The sequence below is a fragment of the Apodemus sylvaticus genome, chromosome 20, assembly GCF_947179515.1.
Source record: "Apodemus sylvaticus chromosome 20, mApoSyl1.1, whole genome shotgun sequence".
NCBI classification, from domain to species: Eukaryota; Metazoa; Chordata; class Mammalia; order Rodentia; family Muridae; genus Apodemus; species Apodemus sylvaticus.
The window spans coordinates 55,288,549-55,310,077 of NC_067491.1; the positions used below are offsets into that span (position 1 = coordinate 55,288,549).

At 36.6% G+C, this 21,529-nt stretch overlaps 1 pseudogene; it reads right to left on the bottom strand.

Moving 5' to 3' along the window:
* The window catches only part of LOC127670570 (vomeronasal type-2 receptor 116-like), a 43,936-nt pseudogene extending 23,082 nt beyond the window's left edge, over positions 1–20,854 (bottom strand).
* Positions 20,855–21,529: the final 675 nt, after the last annotated feature.

Below are 21,529 nucleotides of genomic sequence, written 5' to 3' on the forward strand. Positions count from 1 at the left end.
GCCTCTGCTCCCATGTTCCTTTTATTGACATATTTTTATTTACATTTCAAATGATTTCCCCTTTTCTGGGTAACCACTCCCCGCAAGTCCCATAAGCCTTCTTCCCTCTCCCTGTTCCTCCATCTACCCCTTCCCGTTTCCCTGTTCTGGAATTCCCCTATACTATTGCACTGAGTCTTTCCAGAACCAGGGGCCACTCCTCCATTCTCTTTGGACATCATTTAATATGTGGATTATGTCTTGGGTATTCAAAGTTTCTAGGCTAATATCCACTTATCAGTGAGTGCATACCATGATTGATCTTTTGAGACTGGGTTACCTCACTTAGTATGATGTTCTCCAGCTCCATCCATTTGTCTAAGAATTTCATGAATTCATTGTTTCTAATGGCTGAATAGTACTCCATTGTGTAAATATACCACATTTTTTGTATCCATTCTTCCATTGAAGGACACCTGGGTTCTTTCCAGCTTCTGACTACTACAAATAGGGCTGCTATGAACATAGTGGAGCATGTGTCCTTATTGCATGCTGAAGAATCCTCTGGATATATGCCCAGGAGTGGTATAACCGGGTCCTCAGGAAATGTCATGCCCAGTTTTCTGAGGAACCGCCAGACTGATTTCCAAAGTGGTTGCACCATCTTGCAATGTACCTCTTTCTCCACATCCTCGCCAATACCTGCTGTCTCCTGAGTTTTTGACCTTAACCATTCTGACTAGTGTGAGGTGAAATCTCAGGGTTGTTTTGATTTGCATTTCCCTAATGATTAATGATGTTGAACATTTCTTAAGGTGTTTCTCAGCTCTCTGAAGTTCTTCATGTGAAACTTCTTTGTTTAGCTCCATACCCCATTTTTTAATGGGGTTATTTGGTTCTCTGGGTTCTACCTTCTTGAGTTCTTTGTATATATTAGATATTAGCCCTCTGTTGGATTTAGGGTTGGTTAAGATCCTTTCCCAATCTGTTGGTTGAAGTTTTGTCCTTTTGACAGTGTCCTTTGCCTTACAGAAACTTTGTAGTTTTATGAGGTCCCATTTGTCAATTCTTGATCTTAGAGCGTAAGCTATTGGTGTTCTATTCAGGAACTTTTCCCCTGTGCCCATGTCCTCAAGGTCGTCCCCAGTTTCTTTTCTATTAGTTTCAGTGTGGGAGATTTCAACACCACCCTCACTAATGGACAGGTCATTGAAGCAAAAACTGAGGAGAGACACAGAGAAACTAACTTTGAAGTTATGAACCAAATAAATGTATTTAAAAATACATAGAAAAACATTTCACCCTAAAACAAAACAATACATCTTCTTCTCAGTACCTTATGGTACCTTCTCTGGTACTGACTATATAATCAATCAATATAACTAGCCTCAACAAATACAGGAAGATTGAAGTATTCCCATGCATCCTATCAGATCACCATAGATTAAGGGTAGTCTTCAATAACAACTAAAACAATAGAAAGACCACATAGTTGTGGAAATTGAACAACTCTCTACTAAATAATAACTTGGTCAGAGAATAAATACAAAGAGAAATTAAAGACTTCTAGAGTTCAGTGAAATTGGTGACACAGCATACCCAAATATATAAGATACAATGAAGGCTGTGCTAAGAGACAAATTCATAGTGTGAAGGCCCCTGTAAAAAAGAGAGTTTCTACACTAGCAAATTATCAGTACACCTGACATCTCTAGAACAAAACAAAGCAAGCATGGTTCTCCTTCCCTAATTACTCTGAAATTCTCCTCACCTCTAGGACAAACCAAATCCACATCTTCACTCCCGCCTCTGGAAAATAAGCAGACATTAAAATAGAATACATTGTATTAACATACAAAGTGCTAAAGAAAAACATAAGACACACATCTTTCTGTATAGGTATACACCTATAGGCGTGCACAGAAACTCCATAAAAGGAGAAAAATTGAAAATCCTGTTATAAGAGGAAAAGTACTACTGAGTTTGCTTTCTGTTGACCATCATCTACTGCTTGGCAGAAGACCTGGCCTCCTCAGTAGTTTGCATACTAAACAGGAATCAGTAAAACAAGCAGTTTTTTTTTTAATTTTTCTTTCTTTCCTCTCTCTCTCTCTCCATCTATCTATCTCTTTACCTATCACCTTAATTTTCATTTGGACATAGCTTCTTGATTAGGATCCAGGTTTTGTAATGACTTCCATACTTAACATTGGGAAGCCATCAACCTCAAATATATCCATGCTGGCATACTGTCTATAAATTCATACATATAATTGCCCTACTGTGTTTAGATGGATGTGTTTCCCTGGTGTTCTCTATCCACTCTGAAACTTACATCTTCCTAACAACTCTCTGCAGGGTTCCCTGTGCTATGCAGAAAAGGAAATGATGGAATCATGCAGTTCATTACTGAGCGTTCCAAGGTCTCTCAATATGTGCACATGAAGAGTCACTGTAATTACATTCAGGCATTTACTGCAGAAGGCAATTTCTCTTATTATGTCTAAGCTTGAGAATGATCTATGACTATAGTAGAATGTTGTTAGGACTCATTTTATGGCTACATTCCATAATAATATGTGATTGCCCAATATGTGTATGGCCGATCTAGTCTCAAAACAATATCCACCCCAATTGTATATATAACAGGTCCATCTCAGAGGGTAAACCTTAAACCAAATCCCATGGGATTTGTTCCAATTTTTCACTAGTGTTTGTTGTAGGCAGGGTACTATAGGGGATTAAAGGGTTTTTACCTGATTTGGTGTTTACTTTTTTCCTCTTGAAACATGCAAAATACCATTGATTACCATGAAGACTACTTAGTAAGAGTGAAGTTTTTAGGTAGGTACTTGCTCAATAAATCCATGTTTCAGTGTTTTGTGTGCCTGTTGTCTTCAGCAAAACAGCAATACAACATTAACATAAGATTGTGTGAATCCAATTTTGTCTTAATTCTTTTCCACCTTTTAAAAAAACAATGTTTATTTATTTTTTTATTCAATATATTCTTTATTTACATTTCAAAAGTCCCTGAAAGTCCCATAAGCTCTCTTCCTTCCCCTTGTTCCCCCATCCACCCCTTCCCAGGCAACTATACAAACGTTTAAAATGGAAATTGTAATAAAAAAAAAACAGAATAAGATGAAACGATGCCTAAAGGAAACAAAGAAAAGTGCCCCACAACATGAACAAAAGAAAATTTGTATTGTGTTTTCCTTTTTTTTTATTCAATGTATTCTTTATTTAATTTCAAATGATATCTCCTTTCCTGGATCCTCCATCCCTGAAAGTCCCACAAGACCTCTTTGCTCCACCTGTTCCCTAATCCACCCCTTCCTTCTTCCCTGTCCTGGTGCTCCCCTACACTGCTGCACTGAGCCTTTCCAGGACCAGGGGCCAATCCTTCCTTCTTCTTGAGCACCATTTGATATGTGAATTGTGACTTGGATATTCCAAGCTTCTAGGCTAATATACACTTATCAGTGAATGCATACCATGTGTGTTCTTTTGTGATTGGGCTACCTCACTCAGGATGATATTCTCCAGTTCCATCTATTTGTCTAAGAATTTCATGAATTAATTTTTTAATGGCTGAATAGTACTCCATTGTGTATATATACCACATTTTCTGTATCTATTCCTCCACTGAGGGAAATCTGGGTTCTTTCCAGGTTCTGGCTTTTATACGTAAGGCTGCTATGAACATAGTGGAGCATGTATTCTTATTACATATGGGGAATCGTCTGGGTATATGCCCAGGAGTATTATGGTATAGTCCTCTGATAATATCATGCCTAGTTTTCTGAGGAACCACCAGACTGATTTCCAGACTGGATTTACGATCTTGCAAACCCACCAGCAGTGGAGTATTCCTCTTTCTCCACATCCTCACCACGACCTGTTATCTCCTGAGTTTTTGATCTTAGCCATTCTGACTATGTGTTGTGTTTTTCAACTACAACACAAGACATGACCCGTCTCTGGAATGTGGGTGGCATGACCACTACAACTACACTGTAGAAAACTGATTTTCTCTTGTAAACAGATATGAATAGAAAATATTTGTTCAGGGATAGGACTTGGAGTCCATGTCCACTTGCACTACTAGGATATTTTGTGGCTTGTACCTGTGCATATATTATTCATGCTTCCAAAATCTCAGAAATCCTTCTGAGTCTTCAGCTTCCAAAGCACTGGTGACACAGTTCTCTGACACACTGCAATGCATCCTCCATAGCAAGACTCAAACTCTACTCTGTTTGCCCTAGAAAACCTGTTTTGTCATCTCAAGTTCTAAGAGCTAAGAGACACTCCTTCCACTTGGTGTAATGGCCATTTACTTACAGTACAGGGGGCAATGTCTGAGTCATTTAGCTCAGCTGAGTCTGATTCCTACCCAGCTGTGGAACTGAGCATCTCCTTGTACAGGAGAATGAATGCTTTCTCTAGAACGGGAATATCTTGAGGGCCAATTGATTATAAAGCTTGTTGTAAGAATATGTTTTCAAGAAATAGAAGGTATAATGTACAATCTGACCCACATGTCCCCCAAAATGTGAGCTAAGCAAGAAAGACATAAAAGAACGTGCTAAACTGCATGGGGGAAATATCAAAACGACTCAAAGCTACAAAAGTATCACAGGCAAGTAATTAAATCTAAAAATGGAAGAGGTGGTTATTCTCGGGAAAATAAATATAGGTATTTTAAAATGTAATACTATGCAAGTTTTAATATCGTAATTTATTCCTGTAATTTTGAAGACAGTTTGAATCTGGCCTTATCAAAATAACATAACACTTTGGAACAAAGATGCAGACTAAAAGTCCTGCACTGGAAGCCAAAATGGAGAAGACCTCCACAGCCACCATGTCCTTCCCTTTGGTGCTGTAGTAGACAGGAAGGAAGGTGACCCACACACTGCAGAACACCAGCATGCTGAAGGTTAGGAATTTGGCTTCGTTGAATCTATCAGGCAGATTCCTGGCCAAGAAAGCCACATTGAAGCTTCCCAGAGCCAAGGATCACAAATATGACAGCACAAGGTGGAAGGCAAAGACTGAGCCTTTGTTGCACACAATGATGATCTGCCCATGTTCAGACTGTGTATCTGTATCAATAAAAGGAGGTGATACTGCTAGCCATATTCCACAGAGAACAAGTTGGATCAGGGTACAGAGGGGAATGACAAAGTTAGGTGCCCCTGATATCAACATTGATCTCATTCTTCTTCTTGGAGTAGTAATCTTGAAAGCCAGAACAACAGTAATTGTCTTGGAGAAGACAGTAGATAAAGCCAATGTGAAAAAGACACCAAATGTGATCTGCTGCAGGATGCAGGTACCCATGTTAGGATGCCCAATAAAAAGCAAAGCACAGAGGAAACAGAGTGTGATGGAGATTAGTAGGATGTAACTGAGATTGCGGTTGTTGGCCTTCACAATGGGAGTGTCACTGTATTTAACGAAAGTACCAAATACAAGACTTGTTAGTACAGAGAAACACAGGGACATGCAAGCAAGAGCCATTCCCAGTGGGTCTTCATAGGCCAGATAGGAGAGATGTCTTTTCAGACAGTGTGTGTGGTTTGTGTTGGCATACTCATCAGGTAGACAGCTCACACACTGTTCCAGATCTGCTGGAGAACATTAACAACAAACCTTAAGAAAATTTCTTCATTATACACTTGATCATTTAGTATCTGTATTAATCAGAGGATATCACAATAAACATTTTGTTGTTCAGCAACAATTCTCTTGTTTGAAGTTGTAGGGAGCAGTAAGATCATGCTGCTCTGAAGCAGTTCGTCCCTGGTAGTGTAACATACCACTTTCAAGATAAAGAGCGAAGACACTTACTTATAAGAATTATCTCTGATATTGATAAACGTTTTTAAAAATCATAATTTAAAAGATCACAAATTGGTGAATTTCTTGGACACTAAATGTTTAAATGTATAATCTGCTTTCTGATTTTTATTTTAAAGTTTTGAAACTGATATATCATGAGCACTTATGAAGCTAGAATAACTTCATTTTTTGTTATGGTATAACAAAAACTGTAAGACACCAAAGGGAGGTTACATGGGTTGTTTGAATGAGAATGACACACATAGGGTCAGATTTATCTGCTTGTTATTTATTTATTTATTATTTATTTTTTTTATTGAGTACCAAAATTTGAAAGAACTAGAAGCTGTGTCCTATTTGAAGAAAGTGGGCCAATAAGCATAGGCTATGAGATTTTAAAACCTCTACCAATCCAATGGATTTTTAAATCCTGCTGCCTGAAGATGCTGTATAAAACTCTCAGTTACCTCTCTAGAAACATGCCTTCTCTAAAAACATCAGCATACTCAACTCCCCAATAAATAGACACAGGATGAGAGGCTGGGATATGTAAAGAGGTTCCATCATTCTGTTTCATACAAGAAACATACTTAAAAAACAAAGACAAAAAAATGTCAATACTGAGTTGTATATTTTAAAATAAATTTCATTTGTTTGATTTTTGAAAAAAGCTTAAAAGGGAGTGAATCCCAGAAAAAATGGCTCAGCAGTAAAGATCATTCATTGACAGCTCCTCCAGAGGACCAGGGTTCAAGTCCTGGATGCATTGTGGGAGTTCACAGATTCCTTTAATTCCTATTACAGTGGATCTGATATACTCACATAGACATACATGTAGGCAAAACAATAATGAGCATAAAATAAAATAATTATATGTTTTTAACTTGAAAAAAAATGAAAAATAAAAATAAATAATAAATAAATAAAGTTTTGAAGAGATCAGAAATTCATGGCACATGTGTAAACATAATAAAAAACATTATACACTGAGCCAACAGGCAACATCAAATTGGATGGAGAGAATGGTGAAGCAATCACATTAAAATCAGGGGCAAGACAAGGATGCTCACTATCTCTCTGCCTATCTTTGAAATACACTATTTGAAATTATTGCTAGAACAATTAGACAACAAATGGAGATCAATGGGATAAAAATTGGAAAGGAAGAAGTCAAGGTATTACTATTTGCAGAAATGATCATATATATAAGGGATCCACAAAATTCTACAAGAGAATTTCTAAAGCTAACGAACAACTTCACCAAAGTGGTAGATATAAAATTACACTCAAACCAGTCAGGAGCCTTCTTTGTAGAAATGCTTAGTTGCTGAGAAATAAATTAGAGAAACAAAACCAGTAACAATAAACACAAATAACATATATCATGGTATAAATACAACTAAGCAAGTGAAATATCTGTATGTCAAGAACTTCAATGCCCTGACAGAGGGCATAGAAGAAAAACTCAAGAGACAGAAAGATCCCCAATGTTCACAGAGCAGTAGGATTAACAGTGAAAATAACCATGTGACCAAAAGCAATCTGCATGTTCGATGCAATACCCACCAAAATTCCAACACAACTCTTCAAAGGCATGGAAAGAGCAATGCTCAACTTCATATGGAAAATAAAAATTGCAGGATAATCTCATAATTCTGTAAAATAACAGAACTTCTGGGGTGATCACCATCCCTGTATTGCAACTGTAATACAGAGAAATAGTGATAAATATCACATGCTATTGATACAGAGACAGACAGGTCAATGTATGGCATAGAATCAAAGACCCAGAAATAAATCCCAACAGGAATATACACTTGATATTTGACAAAGAATTCAAAACCATAAAGTGGAAAAAAGAAAACATCTTCAAAAAGTAGTGCTGGTCTAACTGGTGATTTACATGTAGAAAATTGGAAATCAATCCATATTTATCATCCTGCACATAACTCAAGTCCAAATGTGTCAACGACCAGAACATAAAACCAGATACACTGAATCTAACAGAAGAGAAAGTGGGGAAATAGCCTTGAACACATTATTGGCACAGGAGAAATTTTCCTGAACAGAACACCAATGCCTCAGAGTCTAAGTTCAATAATTCATAAGTGGGACTTCATAAAAAACCTGAAAGACTTTGGTAAGGCAAAGGATATCATCAATGGGAGAAAATAACATCCTGCATATTGGGAAAAGATCTTCCCTGAACAAGGATTATTATCCAAAAATACAAAGAACTCAAAAATTTAGACTCCAGAGAATCAAATAACCCTATTAAAATTGGGTTGCAGGCCTCAATAGAATTGTCAAGACAGGCGTCTTGAATGGCTGAGAAGCACTTACAGAAATGTTCAATATGCTAATCCATCAGGGTAATGCAGCACAAAATAACCCTGAGATTTCACTTTACAGCAATCAGAATGGCTAAGATCAAAAACTCAAGTGACAGCACATGCAGGCCCCAGATATGGAGAAAAGTGAATACTCCTGCAAACCTGTACAACTGCTCTAAAAAAACAACTTTATGGTTCTTTTAAAAGTTGGAAATAGTTTAACCTGAAGACACAACTATACCACTTCTGGACACATACCCAAAAAGGTGCTCTAGCAAAGATAGCAAGGGACCAGAAGGTTTTAGTGTAGAATTCTAGTAGACATTCAACAAAGAACTACTATTATGAACAGTCTTCGAAATATTCCACAAAAAATAAACAGAAGAAACACTACACAACTCATTCTATCAAGTCACAATTATGCTGATAACAAAACCATATGAAGATCCAACAAAGAAAGAGAACTTCAGAACAATTTCACTTATGAATATCTGTGCAAAAATACTCAAAAAATTCATGCCAACTAACTCCAAGAACACATTAATACAATCATTCACCACAATCATGTAGGCTTCATCCCAGGGATGCAAGAATGGTTCAACACATGGAAATCTATCAATGTAATCCACTACATAAACAAACTCAATGAAAACACACATGGTCATTTCATTAGATGCTGAAAAACCATTTAACAAAATTCAGCATCCCTTCATGATAAAGTCTTGGAAAGATCAGAAATTCAACACCCATATCTAAAAATAGTAAAAGCAATATACAGCAAACCAATAGCCAACATCAAACTAAGTAGAGAGAAACTTGAAGCAATGCCACTAAAATCAGGGAATAGCTGCCCTCTTTCTCCATATCTATTCAATATAGTACTGCAAGTTAAGGCTAGAGCAATTAGGCAACAAAAGGAGGTCAAAGTGATACAGATTGGAAAGGAAGAAATCAAAGTATCACTATTTGCAAATGATATGATAGAACACTTAAGTGACCCCAAAAACTTTACCAGAGAAATTCTACAGCTGATTAACAACTTCAGCAAAGTGGCTGGGTATAAAATTATCTCAAAGAAATCAGTAGTATTCCTATACTCAAAAGATAAACAGGCTGAGAAAGAGAATAGGGAAATGATACCCTTTACAATTGTCTCAAACAATATGAAGTATATTGGTGTGACTCTAAGCAAACAAGTGAAACATCTGTATGACAAGAACTTCAAGCCTCTGAAGAAAGAAATTGAAGAAGCCCTCAGAAGATAGAAAGACCTCCAAACTTGTGATTGGCAGGATTAATATAATAAAAACAGCCATCTAGCCACAAACAATCTACAGATTCAATGCAATCCCCATCAGAATCCCAAGTTACTTCTTCATAGTTAGAAAGAGCAATTCTCAACTTCATGTGGAATAACAAAAAACCAGGACATAAGAACTGGGGGAATCAGAATCCTGGGTCTCAAGCAGAACTACAGAGCAAGAGTGGTAAAATGTGAATGGTATTGGTACAGTGACAGGCAGGCACATCAATGGAAGATACTTAAGACCCAAAAATGAACCCACACAGCTATGGTCACTTGATCTTTGACAAAGAAACTAAAAACATTCAGTGGGAAAAGACAGCCTTATAAATGGTGCTGGTTCAACTGACAGCATTCAGAAGAATGGAAATCGATCCATTCGTATTCCCTTGTATTAAATTTATTCTTAATTAATGTATATATAGTATATCTCTATAGTGTCCTTTTGCTACTAATCTGAGAACAGAGGAGACATATATAACAGTTTCAAGCAGGGTTAATATTTGGTCCTGAATAGAGAAATGGAAGGGGATGTAGTTACCTTTCAACTAAAATATACTTAGGTGAATTATTATGTGCATGATTGCATGATTGTACTGTGGTTGATTTTTGCATGTCAATATCGGAACACATATATTTTTTGCATATATTTGACATTTAGAAGACAATCATCAAATCAGATGTATTTCCTCAGTTTCCACTAGTTGAGGGAAACCCTTTTATTGTTCTCAACTACATATTCCAAACTATATGTGAAGCAACAAAATACATCTTATAAATCTTTCCTCTATCTCTCAGTAGGTTGCAGAATAACACTACCACATCTTTGTGTGAATTTCTGGGTTTTATACTCTTACCCTAATTCTGTCATAGTAAGTGCTTCTATTCTGCAAGGAGCTCACATCTTAAATACATTTCATTAAATAATAACAAGAGCCTGAGCCTCTGGTCTCTCCCAGGAACCAATTTGGTTTTTAGGATAACAAGACGGTGTATTGTTCATATTGTCAATTTAAATTGTGCATAGAGTCAAGGACAAGAAGACATATGTATAGCAATACTACATACAATTTTTTCTGACAGAATAATAGCTAAAATATTTCCATTAAATATTCTTTGGAAAATATAAACTATGTAACCGACATAATATGAACAAAATGTGTGTTTATGGAGGACAGTACATGTTTCTTCCAGGGTTCAGAATATTCTTGATATAAGTAAAATGATTATATTGAAACACATGTCTTATATCTCCAGTTTCCATTCAGACTCATTTAAATTTCTATTTTGTAAAAGAGAAGATGTCAACAAATTATTCTGCACACAAACACATACCTGTGTCATTGGATACCTCATTCTCTGGGCACTGAACACAATTAAAGCAGCAGTCTGGTGTCTGTTCCTGATGAAATCTCCTGAATCCAGGGGTACAGATCATACTGCATGTAGATGTGGGTACCTGATGTAAATAAATTATGTATTGGTACTTATGATGTCTTTAAATTCTTGGCCCAGGGAATGGCAGTATTAGAAGGTGAGGCCTTGTGGGAGTAGGTGTGGCCTTGCTGGAGGAAGTGTGTCATTGTGGGCATGGGCTTTATGACCTTCATCCTAGCTCCCAGGAAGCCAGGCTTCTCCCGTTTGCCTTTGGCACAAGATGTAAAACTCTTAGCTATTCCTACATCATGCCTAACTGGATGCTGTGATGCTTTCCCCCTCGATAATAATAAGGTGAACCTCTGAACCTGTAAGTCAGCCCCAATTAAAGTTGCCTTAGTCATGGTGACTGTCCAGAGCATCAAAATAATAATTAAGAGAGTAAAATTTGTAGTGATAATAATCTTCTAGTTTCAGGCATTATTTTCCAAATTCAGGTCTCTGAGCATTTCGTATAAACCTGCAATTAAATTAAAGGCCATAAAATAGTATGAAAGTACTTTCACATCCCAAGTATAAATGTTTGGATGAAGAGATTAAAATTTGTTTCTTCTTAAATTCAAATGATTCACACAGATTACTTAGTAGAAAAATTTTGTGTTTGAAAAGTTTAGAAATCAAAAAGGGAAAACGAACCTTTGTTGAATAAAATGTGGGATGGAATAGTGAAGGGTTTGTTCAGTGTATAATCTTAGAGCAGGTGGTTAGAGACCCTTAGAGACATAATAAAATTAAAGTTACAATGAAAGGCTAAGATCTACAAAAATGTTTCACTAAAAAATTACATGGTGGCTCCATCTTCCTTCTGGCCCACACCTCTACTTGCAATCAGGATTGGCACCATTCTCCCCAGCCCGCAGCTCTGCCTGTCTCTCAGGAGGTCTGCTCTCACAGGGAACAGCCAGGTGAGACACCCATACCCCAATCCTCTGCCTGCCAGGATCCAGCAAACCCAGATCTCTTATGCCTACTCCATCTTTTCAGAACGCCACCTTTTTTCCATCCCTACTTTTATCTGCAATCTTCAACTAATACCTTACTGCCTAGCCCATAGCTCTGCCTGGGAGGCCTGCGCCCACCCGAGAAATCCAGCTCCATCTTCTATTCCACACTGCTACGTGAATAATAAAAATATAATCGGGTAAAAATTCTCAGTTCAAAGGCACATAAAATATCCTCAAAAACCATAGAAGGAAACACAACTTACCTAAAGAAAGTGAAGGCTATAAACAAACAAGAAACCTACATAACACAAAATAGATTTGGCCAAAAATAATCTCTTCAACCACATAATAACTAAAACACAAAATGTTCAGAATAAAAAGAGTTTATTAAAAGCAGCAAGGAAAATGAAAAGTAAAATATGAAGGTAAACCTATTAGAATTACACCTGACTTCTCAAATGATACTCTATACCAGAAGATCCTAGAGAGATGTCTTGCAGACCCTAAGAGACCACAGATACCTCAGAGTAATATACCAAGTAAAACTTTCAATCACCATGGATGGAGAAATGAAGATATTCTTTGACAAAAACCAAATGTAGGCAATTCTCTTTCTATTAACCCAACTGAACAGAGGATGATGGAAGGACTATACCAACACAAGAAAAATAACTACACAAAAGAAACACAAAAAATTAATCATTTTGTAGCAAAACAACAATAAAGGAATCACAGGCACACAGTACCACCATAAACATCAAGAGGAATTAAAAATCACTTATCATTAATATATCTCAACATCAATGGAAGTTAAGGCTTTCCACTCTCTCCCTTCCTGTTCAATATAGTACTCGAATTCCTAACCAGAGCAATTAGACAACTAAAGGAGATCAAAGGGTTTTAGATTGGAAAGGGAGAAGTCAAATATCACTATTTGCAGATGATAGGATAGTATAATTAAGTGAGGCCAAAAATTCCACCAGAGAACTCGTAAACCTGATAAACAACTTCAGCAAAGTGGCTGGATATAAAATTGATTCAAACAAATCAGTATCCTTCCTATACTCAAAGCATAAAGAGGCTAAGAAAGAAATTAAAGAAATGACACCATTTATAACAGTCACATATAATATAAAGTATCTTGGTGTGACTCTAAGCAAGCAAGTGAAAGATCTGTATGACAAGAACTTCAATTCTCTGAAGAAAGAAATTGAAGATCTCAGAAGATGGAAAGATCTCCCATGCTCATGTATTGACAGGGTTAAAATAGTAAAAATGTCCATCTTGCCTAAAGCAATCCACAGATTCAATGCAATAACCATTAAAATTCCAACTCAATTCTTCATAGAGTTAGAAAGAGCAACTCTCAAATTCATCTGGAATAACAAAAAACAAAGGATAGGAAAAATGATTCTCAACACTAGAAGTAGTTCTGGAAGGATCACCATCCCTGACCTCAAGCTCTACTACAAAGCAATAGTGATAAAAGCTATATGGTATTGGTACAGAGACAGGCAGGAAGATCAATGGAATAGAACTGAAGACCCAGAAATGAACTCACATACCTATTGTCACTTGAACTTTGACAAAGGAGCAAAAACCATCCAGTGGAAAAAAGGCAGCATTTTCAACAAATGGTGCTGGTTCACCTAACAGTCAACATGTAGAATGATGCAAAATTATACATTCTTATCTACCTGTACAAAGCTCACGTCCAAGTGGATCAAGGATATCCACATAAAGCTGGATATGCTGAATCTAATAGAAGAAAAAGTGGGGTAGAGTTTGGAGTACATGGGCACAGGGGAAAAGTTCCTGATTAGAACACCAATAGCTTCTGCTATAAGATCAAGAATTGACAAATGGGACCTCATAAAATTGCAAAGCTTCTGTAAGGCAAAGGACACCATCAACACAAAACAACAACCAAAAGATTGGGAAAAGGTCTTTACCAATCCTACATGTGATAGAGGGCTAATATCCAGTACAAAGAACTCAAGATGTTAGACTCCAGAGAGCCAAGTAATCCTATTAAAAGTGGGGTACAGAGCTAAACAAAGCACTTTCACCTGAAGAATTTCAAATGGCCGAGAAGCACCTTAAGAAATGTTCAACATCATTAATCATTAGGGGAACGCAAATCAAAACAACTGTGAGATTTCATCTCAAATCAGTCAGAATGGCAAAGAATAAAAACTCAGGAGACAGCAGGTGTGTGCAAGGATGTGGAGAAAGAGGAACACTCCTCCACTGCTGGTGGGATTGCAAGCTGGTACAACCACTCTGGAAATCAGTCTGGCAATTCCTCAGAAAATTGGGGATGACACTTGCGGAGTACCCTGTTATACTACTCCTGGGTATATACCCAGAGGATTCCCCAGCATGCAATAAGGACACATGCTCCATTATGTTCATAGCAGCCTTTTATAAGAGCCAAAGCTGAAAAGAACCCAGATGTCCCTCAATGAAGGAATGGATACAGAAAATGTGGTATATTTACACAATGGAGTACTACCCAGCAATTAAAAACAATGAATTCATGAAAATTTTAGGCAAATGGTTGGAATTAGAAAATATACAGAACTCGATCAATGTTATCCACTAACTAATATCAAAGAATAAAATCACACGGTCATCTCATTAGATGCTAAAAAAGTCTTTGACAAAATACAACACCCCTTCATTTAAAAAGTTTTGGAGAAATCAGGAATGCAAGGCACATATGTAAACATAATAAAAATCAATATACAGCAAACCAATAGGCAGCATCCAATTAAATGGAGAGAATACTTAAGCACTCTTACTAAAATTGGAAACAAGACAAACCTGCCCACTCTCTCTCTATTTATGCAATATACTACTCAAAGATCTAGCTAGAGCAATTAGACAATAAAAGGAGATCAAGGGGATAAAAATTGCAGAGTAAAAGGTGAAGGTATCACTATGTGTATGAGATATGACAATATGCATAAGCAATGCCCAAAATTCCACCAGAGAAATGATACAGCTTATAAACAACTTCACCAAAATGGCAGGACATAAAACTAACTCAAATAAATGAGTAGCCCTCCTTTATATAAGTGATAAACAGAATGAGAAAGAAAGTAAGGAAGTGATATCCTTCAAAGTAGACACAAATAATATAAAATATGTTGGTGTAACTCTAAAAATGCAAGCGAAAGAAATGTATGACAAGAATTTCAAGTGTCTCAAGTAAGAAATCAAAGAAGACCTCAGAAGATGGAAAGATCTCCCACACTCATGGATCAGCAGGATCATATAATTAAATGACCTTCTTACTAAAACAAAACAAATCTACAGATTCAATATAATCCCCATCATAATCCTAACTCAATTCTTCACAGAGATAGAAACAGTAATTGTCAACTTCATAGAGAATAACAAAAAAAAAAAAAAAAAACCAGGACAGTGAAAATAATTCTCAACAATAAAAGAAGTTCTGGGGGAATCACCATCCTTGACCTCAAGCTGTAATACAGACCTATGGTGATAAAGAGCACATGGTTTTGTGCATCTTCTGAAGCTACCTTCTAGGGTAGAGTTCATTTCACCATAAATGATAACAACCTTTGCTGAAGATGCCATGATTCGAGTATCATATATTTCAGCCCTGGTCATGTATGTCTGCATGCTATCAGGGATCAAATTCACAAAGGCTAAACAGACTCCATTTCTATGCATCTCTTCTCTTAAATCCAAGAGAAACCGAGTTCCCTGGTCATTATCCAAAATGAGCAACCCTATCCAGTTCCTTGTAAAATAAACCATTAAAGAGACCATGGCATGAGGTAAACATGTATCCTTGTGTGCTATCTGGTAGACATGGGGAAATCGGTCACTCAGGATAGGATGAAATGGTCCAAAGAAAATCTGAAGGATGAAGAACAGAGGAACCAATGTGAGTAATATGATTGGCTGGAAGTCCATTCTCAGCTATGAGTTGTGTTACTTACCTTCCAGAACTCCTACAAAGGACGATAAGTTTACCCTGTAAATGTTCTGTATTATTCCTATTGGATTCTATAATATTTATCTGAATATAATATTTATCTGAATGTTCAATAGAACATTTGCTTATTTTTCCAGTTCATTCATTCTCATGATATAAATGCTACTGTCCTGTCAATATCTGATTCCTTAATACTTTAGAATATAAAGACAAGCACACCCAGACCCATGCTGCCCATTCGTTCTCTGTGGGAACCTGGGATTGGCACAGACCAACTGTTAACTCTTATTTTTCAAGAGAGTCTCACCTTTGGAGAACTGGAAAAGATTTCCAGTTTTAAAGATATAGTCCATGGTGGTCCTGTAAGACCTATATCACATCCAGGAAATATACACACATAATTTGGAAATACTCGAGTATTTTTCCGTGGTAAATTTATTTCATCAATTGTTTTCAATGTATCAAAACACATGCCAACAGGGAACGTAAATAACAAGGACATGTTAGGTAAAAGGTAGGGGTTCCTGTTAATCTCATCAGTAGCAAAAAGCAGTATAAGAATAAACTCATATTTCCATGTTGGTATTCTAAAAGAAAGCACAGTAGCTTTATGGAGAATGTTGCAGATATGAAATATTCAAATCAATTGAAGTAATATTTATAATATATCCCCGATATATTTCTGCTTAAATTTTATCTATCCTAATATAAAGACACAGAAGAAGAAATCTTTAAAGATGAAATTATTTTCAGAATTTTTCAAAATAGAATAATCTTATATGAGATATTTTGACTTAGTGAAAATTCATAAAGTGCTTGTTTGAACTCTGAATTCCATCCATGAACTAGAACACAACATAACACATCCAGTTTGCTATATATTGGCCTTTCAATTCTCATTCTAGAAAAACGTTAAAAAAAAAATCCTGTTACTTAAACCACAGCTGTCTTCAGAGATTAGTTTGACCATATTTTAAAACTGCAATATAAATTTCCATTCATATGAAAAGATTATATGTAATTAATCATGAGAATTTTGTAGCCAACAGGATTTATTTGCCATGTAAGCTGAAGTTCTGGCATACGTATTTCAGGGTTGTTTCAAAACAGGTTTTAGCACCATACATTACAAGTGCATTTGGTCTTTTTAAATATCTCCTGTCTACAACTGAGATTTCAGGGTATCTCCATCTATCAAATCTGATCTTTATTACTTTGGGAAAATTCCAAAGCCTTTTTCTTCTTTTCTGTTAACAAAAACATAGAGCATCTTTTCCAAACAGCAAGAAAGTAACCTTTCATCAAACCCAAAAGAAGTTAAGCATTCAAATTTAAAAAATAACGTCAAAAATGATAGGAAGTAACAATCACTATTCCTTAATATCTCTTAACATCAATGGACTTAATGCCCCAATAAAAAGACACAGACTAACTGAATGGATACGTAAACAGGACCCTACATTTTGCTGCTTACAGGAAACACACCTCAGGGTCAAAGACAAACACTACCTTAGAGTAAAAGGCTGGAAGACAATTTTACAAGCAAATGGTCTCAGGAAACAAGCTGGAGTAGCCATTTTAATATCAGATAAAATTGACTTTCAACCCAAAGTCATCAAAAGAGACCCTGAGGGACACTTCTTGCTGGTCAAAGGAAAAATACAAAAAGAAGAACTGACAATCCTGAACATCTATGCCCCAAATGTAAGGGCACCCTCTTTTGTAAAAGAAACTTTATTAAAACTAAAAGCACACATTGCACCTAACACAATAATTGTGGGTGACTTCAACACTGCACTTTCCTCAATGGACCGATCAGGAAAACAGAAACTAAACAGGGACACAATGAAACTAATTGAAGCTTTGGACCAATTAGATTTAACAGATATATATAGAACATTCTATCCTAAAACAAAAGAATATACCTTTTTCTCAGCACCTCATGGTACCTTCTCCAAAATCGACCATATAATTGGTCACAAGACAGACCTCAACAAATATAAGAAGATCGAACTAATCCCATGCCTCCTATCTGATCACTATGGAGTAAAAGTGGTCTTCAATAGCAACAGAAACAACAGAAAGCCCACATACACGTGGAAACTGAACAATACTCTACTCAATGATACCTTGGTCAAGGAAGAAATAAAGAAAGAAATTAAAGACTTTTTAGAACACAATGAAAATGAAAACACAACATACCCAAATCTATGGGACACAATGAAAGCAGTGCTAAGAGGAAAACTCATAGCCCTGAGTGCCTCCAAAAAGAAAATGGAGAGAGCATACATTACCAGCTTAATGACACACCTGAAAGCCCTGGAACAAAAAGAAGCTATTTCACCCAGGAGGAGTAGAAGGCAGGAAATCATCAAACTCAGGGCCGAAATCAATCAAGTAGAAACAAAGAGAACCATACAAAAAATCAACAATACCAGGAGCTGGTTCTTTGAGAAAATCAACAAGATAGATAAACCCTTAGCCAGAATGACCAAAGGGCACAGAGAAAGTATCCAAATTAACAAACTTAGAAATGAAAAGGGAGATATAACAACGGAAACTGAGGAAATCCAAAAAATCATCAGATCCTACTACAAGAGCCTATACTCAACACAACTGGAGAATCTGGAGGAAATGGACAATTTCCTTGACAGATACCAAATACCAAAATTAAATCAGGACCAACTAGACCATCTAAACAGTCCCATAATGCCTAAAGAAATAGAAGGAGTCATAGAAAGTCTTCCAACCAAAAAAAGCACAGGACCAGATGGCTTCAGTGCAGAATTCTACCAGACCTTCAAAGAAGAGTTAACACCAATACTCTTCAAACTATTCCACACAATAGAAACAGAAGGAACACTACCCAATTCCTTCTACGAAGCCACAATTACGCTGATACCAAAGCCACACAAAGATCCAACAAAGAAAGAGAACTTCAGACCAATTTCCCTTATGAACATCGATGCAAAAATACTCAATAAAATTCTTGCCAACCGAATCCAAGAACACATCAAAACGATCATCCACCATGATCAAGTAGGCTTTATCCCAGGAATGCAGGGTTGGTTCAATATACGGAAATCCATCAATACAATCCACTACATAAACAAACTCAAAGAACAAAACCACATGGTCATTTCATTGGATGCTGAAAAAGCATTTGACAAAATTCAGCATCCCTTCATGCTTAAAGTCTTGGAGAGAACAGGAATTCACGGCCCATACCTAAACATAGTAAAAGCAATATACAGCAAACCGGTAGCCAGCATCAAACTAAATGGAGAGAAACTTGAAGCAATCCCACTGAAATCAGGGACCAGACAAGGCTGCCCCCTTTCTCCTTATCTTTTCAATATTGTACTTGAGGTACTAGCTCGGGCAATTCGACAACATAAGGAGGTCAAAGGGATACAAATTGGAAAGGAAGAAGTCAAACTATCATTATTTGCAGACGACATGATCGTCTACCTAAGTGACCCAAAGAACTCCACTAGAGAACTCCTACAGCTGATAAACAACTTCAGCAAAGTGGCAGGTTATAAAGTCAACTCAAGCAAATCAGTGGCCTTCCTATACTCAAAGGATAAGCAGGCTGAGAAAGAAATTAGGGAAATGACCCCCTTCACAATAGCCACAAACAGTATAAAGTATCTTGGGGTGACTCTTACCAAACATGTGAAAGATCTGTATGACAAGAACTTCAAGACTCTGAAGAAGGAAATGGAAGAAGACCTCAAAAAATGGGAAAACCTCCCATGCTCATGGATCGGCAGAATCAATATAGTTAAAATGGCCATTTTGCCTAAAGCACTATACAGATTCAATGCAATACCCATCAAAATCCCAACTCAATTCTTCACAAAGTTCCACTTCTTTAGTCATTAGGGAAATGCAAATCCAAACAACTCTGAGATTCCACTCCACACCAGTCAGAATGGCGAAGTTAAAAAATTCAGGTGACAGCAAACGCTGAAAAAGGATGTGGAGAAACAGGAACACTCCTCCACTGCTGATGGGACTGCAAGATACAGTCTGAAAATCAGTCTGGCGGTTCCTGAGAAAATTGGAAAATTTATCCTGAAGATCAAGATCAATGCAATCCACCCTATATACAAACTAAAAGAAAAAAAACATAATCAGCTCATGCTCAAAATTAGTTTACAAAATTTAATACCTTTTCTCCTAAATGTTTTAGAACAATTATGGAAATAAGAAAATAAGAGACATACTTAAAAATAATAAAGCCAAATTAGACTAAGCCTATAGCCAACATCATGTTAAGTGGAGAGAATCACAAAGCAATTCCAGTAAAATCAGAAACAAGACAGCGCTTCTCAACTTTCATCATATTTACACAATATAGTACTTGAAGTTTTAGCTAGAGAAATAAGACAATTAATAAATCAAGGAGATACCTAATGGAAAGAAAGAAGTCAATGTATCTTTATTTGCAGATGATATGATAGTGATCTAAGTGACTCAAAAAAATCAATTAGGGAATCCTTACCAGAAACATGAAGATACTGTGATGCAGCCTCTTTATACTAATCTCATGCCAGTGGTATGGATTCTATTTTCATATCAGATTATCAGACACTGCAATGACAACACTCAACATAAGGAGATTCATGAGGAGGCAGGCTCTCTTACCTTACATCTCAGTGAACTGGAGTCTAACATAACAAATACACACAATGAAATGCATTTGAAAATATTAAAATAAAGATTTTAAAAAGATAAAATTTTCAGTAGTTTATAGTTAGAGAGGGAAGAACATGACAGTTTTCTTATTCATGATATTTATGAATGAAATGGAGAAGCTAGTGATTTACCTAAAATCAATGAGAGTGTTATAAAAATCTTCCTCTATAAATCCCTGATACATAAAAAGAAAAAAGTAACAGTCAGTTCTCATATCTTGATCATCATCTGCATTGTAATTTATTCTCCAAAAGCAGCTGATGTCTGTCAAACCGCACAAGATGAGAGAAAGCTTCAGAAGCAATAGGGACACAATGAGAGCATACTTCTCCATCATGTATTCCAGTATCTAAGACTGAGCAGAGGTGAAAACAGTTCCTCATGCAGACAAACATAACACACACACCTATGTGCCTCTTTTATGACTGTGAATGACTGGGTGGAGGAGGGCACAATTATACTTCCTATTTCCCTCATGCAAAGGTTGTGTCATACTCGCTAGATACATCTGAAATATTCTGGCCTCGGGATCTGGATATGAGGTCTGCAATATTTTTCAAGACTAGTAAGAAAACATGTTATGAAGGCCATGCACTCCAGCCCGGTTGCCATAATTTTTTTCATGTCCATGACATGAATGCCCCAAGGACAATATTCTCTTGAGCAACTTTGGTCCCCAGCCTTTGTCCACATGCATTTGCATGAATACCATTTTCAAAGATTCTAGTAGATTTCATTAGATTTTCCACAATAAGAAGAGAGGTGAGAAGATCACCATGAAATTTCCAGAAAATTTATGATTTATTGTGACTCACCAGCCGCCCACTCCAATACCCACACTGATACAGACATTCACAATAAAACTGAGTTCAGGAATCTTGGTCACTACATCATTCAATTCCTATGTTTAGTGTCTTCTAATGAAGTAATTCTTTATTCAGAACAGGGATTTCCTCCAGACTTGCTTCTATTGCTTTGTAATAGCTAGGTTTCATATCTGGTTTCCATA